At 41.0% G+C, this 10,656-nt stretch overlaps 2 non-coding genes across 2 annotated transcripts; both read right to left on the minus strand.

The window, feature by feature from the left end:
- Positions 1-354: 354 nt before the first annotated feature.
- Positions 355-462, minus strand: LOC142442003 (U6 spliceosomal RNA). Its single transcript, XR_012783273.1, has one exon. It is a non-coding gene; the product is annotated as a U6 spliceosomal RNA (small nuclear RNA).
- Positions 463-8,279: 7,817 nt separating this feature from the next.
- LOC142441605 (small nucleolar RNA SNORA54) lies at positions 8,280-8,405 on the minus strand. The gene has a single exon (XR_012782971.1). It is a non-coding gene; the product is annotated as a small nucleolar RNA SNORA54 (small nucleolar RNA).
- Positions 8,406-10,656: the final 2,251 nt, after the last annotated feature.

The following is a 10,656-nucleotide window of genomic DNA, read 5'->3' on the forward strand; positions in this document are numbered from 1 at the left end:
GTGGTAATATGCATGCTAGGTTAGTAGTGAACTAATAATATGAGCTTCAGTATTTTCATTTGCGACATGGAGCTAATAATAGCGATCTAAGTAGATTCTTCAAAGAAACAAGAAAATATAAGAAAACCATCAAGACTCTGTAGCCAAACAAAAACTAAGCTCACTATCTTTGAGTCAATTACAGCTCAGAGGGACCCTACAGGACCAAGGAGAACTCCTTCAGTAGATAGCAGCAACTGTAAATCTTTACAAAAACCGAAAGCCTCACCTTTCTCTCAAGCATTAGCTGGTAGTGTCAAACTGCTGATCTTGTGGTTAGCAAGCCAATGCATAACCCACACACCACCAGAACTCTTAAATACAGAACACTTCATGAAATGTGTACGTCGTTCTTGTGCAAGGGCCATGATAGTCTTCTCTATATCATTCTAATTTTAGTATACGTGCTGCCACCATGAGCCCTTAACACACGATAGTAGCTGTTAATGAGATAACACATACCCTCCTATCTATCTTACTCCACCTTATCCATATATCTGCTCTGCTCTCTTTCTCGCTGCAAATCACATGTGGTTATGGATAGAATGGCAAGGGTGCTGGAACAGAAACACTAGTTTCTGGCCGACTTTATTGCCAGCCGGGCTGCTCTACTTATCTTCTCTGCCAGGTTCAGTGCCCCATCTGTAAACTGAAGGACATTGGCTGGATCACCTTTAAAACGTCCAATATTTCAAAAGTCCATAAAACCTCATCATCATAACAGCATACCATCACCCTGTGTGTCAACTACATTCTGTTTCCCAGTGATATAGGCCCGAGGGTAACATGATTTGCAGTTCTGTCTGAATAATCTGATTTTTTGGCCACCTACAATATTTTTGAGATACGTGATGCCTAGTGGAGTGGGTAAGGAATTCTGCAAGATGATTGTATTGTGGTTATAGAAACAGAAACTTTCAAACTATTTTGACAATGTCATTTTGCATGAAAACTTACTTTGATTAAACTGGGAGCATCAATCTCTGACTATTGAAATCTCTAGAAAGGCTGAGAAAGTAGAGACCAAGGAGAACCTATGCCTATTTGCATCTTTTTAAAAGTGTTACATTTCTTTAGATCCCAAAGTGCCATTAGGAAAAGAGTCTTCTTAGTTATTGGCAATGTAACTATGTAGTGAATATTTGATTAATTTCAGTAAGACTCCTAGATGTGCTAGAGACATCAGATGTCCTGGTAGCACAATGTCTGAGTGCACAATTTGCTAACCTAGTGGCCATTGGTTCAAACCATTTGTGATTCTGCAGGAGGAAAGAAATGGATCTATCATGATGACAGTCTAAGAAAGCGTGTGAAGAACTTCTTCCCTATTTTGTAGGGTCGGTCAGAGCCTGAAGGGTCTCCCAAGTAAGGAACACTAACAGCAGACACCTGGAAGTCAATTAAATCTACTTTCAAATCCAGGCACCACTCACTCCTCCTGTCTCTGTATCTGTAAATACCTCAACTCAAACCTGAGTTTCTTTACATCCAACTTGCAAGGTGTTTGTAATATTTAAAAGAAGCAAAATATTCAAAGCATAGCACAGTGCATATGACACAAATGATCTCCTACAAGTTTGCCACCTAGAGCCCAGTGTGTTCTGCTTCCGTTACCACCACGACTGGCCACCCAGCACACTAGTCAGGCTCCCCATCATCTTGACACTCCTGGCTGCTTCCCACCTCCTCTTGTTCTCCAATCCAGCAGTGTCTGCTTTTACCTCTCATCTTCAAATCCTTGAACCTCTACTCATCTCCATTCCACTCAGCTCATCTGCACTGTGTTGTCTCACCCCAACTTCATGCCATCACCTCTTCCCTCTGCCCACACCCCCAAAAGTGATACCATGAAGCAGACCAAACATTCTTTAAAGAACAGATTGAAGTATGTCTTTACCCTGCCTTTAAGGCTAGCAAGGTGCTCAGTACACGTGTGATGAGCCTAGCTTCCTCACTGTGACTTTCCAGAGTCTCTGCCTGGGCAGCTCCCAGTCAGGTCTCCAACCTCACCTTGTGCAGCACTTATCTCTGGGATCCAGGGACCCTGGCTTTCCCTCCATTCTCCGAGGGTCCTTTGATACTCCAGACACATAATCTTCGCTGGTGTGAAAGGACTCCACGGACTAGGTTCTAAATACACCTCAAATCCTCACAGGTCTTAGCTCTGCCCTCTGTACTGTTGTCTATAACTCTTCCGATTTTCTTTCTTAGTTTCAACTACTTGCAGCTAAAGATTTATATGATCCATTGCTCATTATATTCAGGGTTGCTCATTATATATGGGGGTTGGGAATGGATCACTTCTGGGATTCTTTCCATTGCAGCCTGGTAACAAACACAGAGTATGTGTTCAATAAATATCTCGAAATAAATTGCTAAAAAGTCTCTGCCCTGTCTCCTACTTGCCTCTCCCTCCCATCTCCCTTCTCTTTTCCATAAAATGCTACTGCACGGCTATTCTATGCCACTTATTCTATTTGGTTTTAATAGCATTGTTTTCTAAACCCTAATCGAGCATTTCTAATGCAACAAAACTCACTGCTTCCTGAAAATCTTCATTTGCAACTAGTCCTCACCAAAATGATCTCTTCTTCAAAACAAGCTGAGATGTATTTCCAATGTAACTTCTACCAATTTGAAATTTTAGTTCTATTTGTCTTTACGCCTCAAATGAGAGTGAATAAATAAAATGATTGTTATTCACAAAAGCCCTTTGTATTTGTTTGTTAAGCCAAGTCACCATTTATGTGCTAAGATTTATACTCAGTCTGCGTGGTTCCTGCATCTTCAGTAGTACATTCATGGACAGACTGATAGGCATGCAGCTAATTAAATTTCCCCACTTCAAAATATGTGTCCAATACCAAGGTACAAAGGAAAAGGAAAAGGAAGTGGAATTAAGGGACACATTTGGTCCATACATGGATCACATTCTCCCATGAAAACATGAAGATCCTGAAGGTAAGCTTCACATCTGTATAGTGGTATCTTTCTCTCAGCACTTAGCACTTAGGTTGTCAATAAGTATATATGGATATTTTCCATCCACCATCCATCAATTTGCTGTGGCGATTTGAGGACTGCCATAATCTGGAGACTAAAACCCAAACAAACAAACAAACCACTCACTGGCATTAAGTTGAATCGGACTCACAGCAGAGCCGTAGGACGGGCTGGAACTGTCCCCGTGGGTTGCTGAGACTGTATCATCTTAGGGAAGCAGAAAGTCCCGTCGTTTTCGAGTGCTGGAAGCCAGGCCATCGGTATGTCAGCCACCAGCAGGGTCACCCATGGTGGATAGGATTCACAGTTTCTAGACCAGGACAGACTATGAAGAAATTCTCAGCGATCGAATTCTAAAAACTAACCGGTTAAAACTTTGTTGTTGTTGTTGTTAGCTGTGAGTCAGTTCCCACTCATAGTGACCCTGTGTAAAACAACACAATACTAAACACTGCCCAGTCCTGTGCCATCCTTACAATTATCCCTATGTTTGAGCCCATGACGCAGACAATATGATACAGAATGGAGTATCGGATTCTATTGTCTGATGAATCTTACTTGGGGCAAATCACCAGGAGGAGCTAATTATAAGCAAGGGATATTTGATCTGGTAAAGTAGCGAGAGAGTCAATGAAAACAAGGGCACCTCCCACTCGCCACAGCAATGGACTCAAAGCGTAGCAAAGGTCATCACGATGATTGGGGACTGGGCAATGCTTCGTTCTATTATATATTAGGCTGGGCATGGCACCTATGCCAAGAAGTTTGCTTGTCTGAGAGTGCACCCACAAATCCTGGTCACCGTTTCCTTAGGATGTGACTTGCCTCAACAGGAACACGCAGGCTCACCTACTTTCTATACCAGGATGCACTGAATGATTTTCATGTTGGGGTTTGGTATCATTTCCATTTACAGACAGTGTATATGGCTTTCCTGATTAGAAGGAAACTTTCAGGGCTAGTGCACAATTCGCGGAAAGCACTCAGGCTCGTAAAGGGATTGGACTCCCTGAGAAATGAGTAGCCACTTGAGAAAATGGAGACATCCAGACCAGGGGATGCATTGGCAAAGTGTCTTCAAATGCCTACAGGGTTGTTGGCACAGAAAATGGAGCAAAGTGACATCTGCGTGGCAGAATGGGGCCCTTTGCATGGGTCACTTCAGGACCCCTATTTCAGCTCAAGGTGAAGAAGAGTCCTTTCCCAATTTTGAGCTAGTCGGTAGACCCATTGTGCTGTGACATGGCCAGTCACAGGAGTGCACGCAGGGGACTGTGCACGCGGGTCTGTGAACAGATTTCAGGTCTCAGGGAACACAGGTCAGGACTGTGACTGGGCTCAGCATGGGGTTGATGTGTGTATTTTACCAAGGGGTAGCTGGATCACTTGTTTCGGCTCCTGGACACATACTGGGCTTCATGATTCACCAAACAGAGATTGACTCATAAGAACCAGATGACTCTTTGTGGATATTGAATTCAGGGGATTCAAATGCCCTAATTTTTTTTAATCTGCTCATTAACACAAAATATAAGTAATTAGTGGGGAAATTGCATTTCTGGAGTCTCTGGACACTGTCTCATTATTTCAGTCTGAACAATTCTTATTACAGTTTGTTGTGGGCAAGGGTCATATCTTGTAAAATAGCATGCTTCTTCCAGATTAAGCACAGCTTCTTATTAAAAAACTCATGCTTAGTAAACTCTAAATAAACAAATAAATGTAGGGACCGGTGCCTCTTTTAGTTTTTTTTTTTCTTTCCCTTTTCACTGCTGATATTGTATACAAACAAGGAAAGCAGAATTCCATATAGGAATGTGTAATGCCACAACAACAATGATGATAGTACTGTTAGTCATAAACTGTTACTGAGAACTACATGTCAACTACTATGTTAATCATGTTATGATGTACAATAGTATGAGTAGTTCTTACGGCAACCGTTTAAGGAAATTAATCAACCTATCTTGGTCCTGTAGGGATAAAGCTGTGATTAAAACACAAGCAGACCACCTATATCACCTGAGCTCCTGACGTCTATGGAAAATTCTACCTGGGGAGTAAGGTGAGTGAGGGAGCCATTGGCCTCTAAATGGCTACAACTGTGTCAATTTAGGCAAGCTACTCTCTTTCTCTTAGTTTTTAACATGATACTGGGAAAAAGACAGGAGACGCGATGAGAAGAGCATGGGCTGCTTATTCCTCATAAGCATGTTTCAGTCTACATCCGTGAACGCAATTATCATACTGGCTTTTAAATTCCTTACGGCTCATTCAACCGTTTGAGTCACCTTGGGTTCATCTCTGTGTCTTGCCTTTTATAAGTTCACATTTTCCTGTTTTTCATAGGTCCTTATCTATACATTTTAGATAGTATCCTGGATACTGTTATGTTAGTAGAGATCCTTGATTCAGTCATGCTCCTTCAAAGAGCTTTCTGTTGTTGTTGTTGTTACTCCTTTCAACAGGCATTTATCTGTTGTCACTCAAACTCCCGACACTGGCTGGGCTCTAGCAGGAACCTGCTGAAAGTTAAGTTCATCAGTCTTCACACAAGCACAATCCAGGGGTCAGCCAGATATTTGGACAGAATTCACAAGTGAACGTGAGTGCCCCCCCCCGCTAGCGTGTTCTTCATTCTGCAATTTCTCCTTAGACTAACCAAGCCCCTCTCTTCTTCTCTTCTAGTCCCTGTGAACCAGGGCTACAGCTGTCAGTGACTAGACTCAACCCATCTCTTTATCACTGCATTTGTCTTACTTCCACTCAACGAGTGGATCCAGGTGGTCACCTAGCAAGTATTTCGGCTTTCCCATAGTCTCCATTTATCAGTTCAGCCCTAGATTGGAGAGAGAGTTCCTTCCATGGAACATTTTTCCAGTTTCAAACACAAACCAACAGTTCAAAATTAAAAATCCAAAGGATTCCTTTTTTTCCTTTCAATCTGTCAACAACCCCTTAAGCAAGTCTCTTTACCTTCGAATGTCCTGAGCATTCAAGACACTGTGTGGGGTTTATCTTTTTAGAGCCACGTTTTCTGTCATGTCCTAACCCATTCAAAGATTAAAATTAATAGCTGAAGGCAAATGGACTTACAAGCTCTCTATTGTCATACTGCCAAATAATCATTTCTATCAATCATTATGTCAAAAACAATAAACAGAAGGAATCAGTATAAACAATAGAATCAGACCCTAAACTCAATTCTTAAAATAGCCAAGCTCGATCTTTTTATAATATTAATCCTTAAAGCCAGGGCTTTCATGTGCCATTTTGACTAAGTAGCAGCATCTCAGAGAAATTCAAGGGTGATTTCACTCCCTGAGCGCAAAATATACACTAATAACATTTATTTTCCCTATTTGAATCAGGAATAACCCAAAACAATAATCAAACAAAATCATCAAAATTTTAACTTCCTATATTCTTTCCAGAAACAATGCCATTAAATTGCAAGATCATATCTAATCTCTGGCTAGCCAAAGGAGAAAAACGACCATGAGGCAGCAGTCAAACAAGCATCCACTCGCCATCTTTATGATTTGTTTCTCTGGTACCCCACTCCTGGTACCAATTGTGTTAGGCAAGGTTCTCTAGAGACACTAAATCAGAACACTTACGATTTTATATATAGATATGAATAGTTTTATACCATGAGAAGGAATATAACAGCTAATTAGTCCACACAGCAGTACAGAGGGTTTTGTTCAAGTCATTTCCATGGAACATACTGGATGTACTTGAAGTCGTTTAACTCACATAGGCTGTTAGGTCCAAGGTCAAGGAATCAGATAGCAGAGGCCTCCCTGGAGCAAGGCAAGCAGAGTGTTCCCGCAGGAAACATGCAACAGGGTGGGTTATCAATATTCAGTAGCTCAGGAGCTTAGCAAAGCAGGCCTGGATATTGAACACAAGCAATGCAAAGGGACAGGATGCACCAGCAGTGTGGCAAAGCAGGTCTTGAAGGAGCCTCAAGCTCTAGCAATACGATCCATGGGTTGGCCTGTTCACAGGTTGAAACAGAGAATTACCTCAAGCAGGAGCACGCTCCATCATGAGAGAGCAAGAGAGAGGGGGGCTGGCCTTGCCAAGCCATTTATCTCTTTGCCCTTCAATCAAACTGCGACCTGATTAATCCCACATGTTCCTATTGGCCAGGGTGGCACAATAAACCTAACTCTCACAGCGATGGACTTGAATTGTGGTGTTAGAGAAGAATATTGAGTATCATGGACTGCTCAAAGGACAAACAAATCTGCCTTGGAAGAAGTATGGCCAGAGTGCTCCTTAGAAGCAAGGATGAAGACACCTTATCTTACATGCTTTGGACATGTTTGCAGGAGAGAACAGTCCTTGGAGAAGGAAATTATATTTGGTAAAGTAGAGGGACAGTGAAGGAGAGGAAGGCCCTTGACAAGATAGATTGGCATCGTGGCTGCAACAATGGGCTACAGCATATGAACAAATGTGAGAATGGTCCAGGAGCATGCAGTGTTTTGTTCTGTTGTGTAAAACATCCCTATGAGTTGGAACTGACTGGATGGCCCTTAACAACTACAACAGCATCTAGTCTTTGAAAACTTACATCTGATTCTAAAGTTCTTGTTTTAACTCCAGGGCTTATCTTCAGAGAAAGCAAAAACAATGAGAAATCACAAACTGATAATCGAAAGCATTCATTTTGTAGTACCTTGTGTATCAGGCCATAACTACTTTCTGGTTCCCTGCTCCTATCTCCTTGTCCCTCATCTCCTGTCCCTTTTTCTTACTATTGCCTCTTCTCTCTCACCTTTTCTTTGTTGCCTTGTGATAACTGATAGTAATAACATTCTTTTGCTAAAAATTATAGGGGGACACAGCTTACCTCATAAGTTGCTGAGATGCTAAAGAGAATATGTATTCACATTTGAGTTACCAACATCTTTGGTGGGACATCAATAATAGGATCCCTAGTTCAGCACCTAGGTCAGGTCAGCTCTACTTCACGTCTTTGTTAAGTATGAGGTTAACTGAGTTCAAGCCTCTGTCTCTCACTTTGCCTTGCCCAATTCCACGATCTCCTGGAACTAAATACTTCGATTACAAATCCTACACAAATTCCCACCTCACTCAAAATGATAATTCTCAAAATAGTCCAGTTTAAATTCTAATCTGTGGAAAAATATGACTGATAGGGAACCTGAAACATAAAATCTCTGACCTCAGCTTAAACCTAACATCTTTTTTTTTCTCCTCCCCCTTGTCTCCCAAATATAAAATCAGACAGACAAGTTTTGTCAGTCTTATATTATTCTGGGACTTTCTGTAGCACTGGAATGAAACACGTCAGCAGTAAATCTGATAACAGGTTACAAACAGTGCATAAACCTAACATCTTAAAAACAACTGCATCTCTTTTTCCTTTACTGAATCATGATTCAATATCTACATTACATATCTAAATGTTCTCACACAATAGATAACTCTAAGATGAAGTTAGAATTTTTCCAAAGGTAAGTACTAACATTTCTCCCAGATTGCTGTGAGTGATTATGAACTCATTTTCTCCTCCTAAACCCTCCATGAACATGGTAGTTTTCAACTCTACCATCTGTCTGCCACTTTGTCTTGCTCTGTGGCTACAAATGGAACTCTGGAGATTAGCATTTGGAATCTACCAGCCACTCCAAGGAGAAAGATGGCAGCCTCAAAGCCCCTATGGTGCATTTCTGCTCTGTCTGTCAGTGCCCCTTTGAGTTGGAACCTACTTGATGACAGTCGCTGGTGGTGGCAGAGATAGGGGGTGGTTATGATATTAGAAGACAAACTTACTGCCGTCAGGTCATTTTGACCCACAGCTAGCCTATAGAACAGAGCACAGCTTCATACATAGGAGGCGGGCCACTAGGGCTTACAATGCCATCAGGATTATCCAGCTTGCCCAGTTGTTATCAGCGCTTCCAGACCACAGCAGATGAGCGGGGAAGGCCCAGTGAGCTACTATTGAAAATTTGTTAATGGAAACAGAATGTCGTCTGATGACCACTGGGGTTGAAACGCACTCAGAATGTGTATTGGCTACAATGGACTTGAGTGTGCCAGTGACCTTGGGGAAGATCAGGGGTGGACAGAGTTTTGTGTAGTGGTGCATGGGGTCGCTCAAAGTTGGCACTGACTCACTGGCAACTGTCAGTTGGAAATCTGCATCATAGGCTCAGATTCCCTGTTCTTCCCATAACTGACACCTGACATTCCATGTCTTGATTTCGAAAAACAAACATATTACCAAGTAATGATGATTGGGACTAAGAATGGTTAGGAAGAGAAGTGTGAATTCAATGTTTACCACTCTCAGAAACACAATTATTATCCTTTTTTATCAGTTTTTCATTGATATGTCTGATTACCTATCAATATATTAGGTTTATCAAATGTCACCCCAAGTTAACTTTTGTTTGTGTCATTTTTTTCTCCTACTATTATGCTTTTTTGGTTGAATAGACAAAATTGGGAGAATTATTACACGCTTAAAGAACACAAGCAAATTAAAACTTTTTAAAAAAATGTATCATCATGAAAGAGTATATTATTCTGTACCTTTTATCTTATTTTTTAAGCAGTTGCATTTCAGTAAGTTTTTAAATATACTCTTTCCTGGTTGACAAATACTTACATTTCTTATTTTAATTCCACTATAGCTTTAATTTGTGTATTTGAGATAAGAAAAATTTTAAACACTTCCCTGAAAATCAAACATGAATTACTCTAAATATCTAAGGAAATTTCTGCCCTCTTTGGTACTTCATTGTCTGCCAATTTAACATTTCAGCCGGCACACAAGCATTTTGACTCTTTGTTACGAGAGACTCGCTACAATTAAAAATCCAATTAGCCATAGTATATGTTGATCATCTATAATCATTTAGCAAGGTGTAATCTCATTGGACAGAAATTAAGAACAAAAAAGTATGGATTATGAAAGTGGGAATGCAAGGTATTTATTAAATCATGTGAGTCTCTCTTTTACATGTCACATAAGTCACTGTTTAAAATCTTACTTAAATCGAGCCTTTAAAAGTTAATGCAAGATCTCATTGGAAAGAGTATTATTTAAAAATCAATCAAAATGATAGGACTTCATTTTCTTACTCACTACATGTTACTGCAAAGCAACCTGTGACGCCTTGCCGAGCTTGGTTGTTTGTGCGAAGTTAAAAAGTATGTTTACTTTTGGAACTTGTTCTGAACCATTCACGATCCCTCATCTTGATTTCTAGTACAGAGTGTATTTGAGTTTCAGCATTCCAAGGACTCTGACTGTCCTCTTCCTGCCCTTCTATTAAACTGGGTCATGGTAAGGACTCAATGGCCCTTTCCTACATAAGGTTCCTGTGATTTCTTTGTGATTCCTGTGCCGGCTAAGAGCCTGGCAAGCTCTCCCATCCTAGGAAACATTTGAAGATAGCGGTAGGAACAGCAGGAAACACATTTGGAGCAGAAAGCGATTGTTTATGCTTCATTCAAGTGTGGCAAGACTCAAATGAGAGAGGGTCCTGAACCATCCAGGGAAATGATAGGGACTAGGACCTGAGTCACTACCTGGGGGACATCTTTCACAGTTAGACTAGGTGCTCC

The sequence above is a fragment of the Tenrec ecaudatus genome, chromosome 2 (genome assembly GCF_050624435.1).
Source record: "Tenrec ecaudatus isolate mTenEca1 chromosome 2, mTenEca1.hap1, whole genome shotgun sequence".
NCBI lineage: Eukaryota > Metazoa > Chordata > Mammalia > Afrosoricida > Tenrecidae > Tenrec > Tenrec ecaudatus.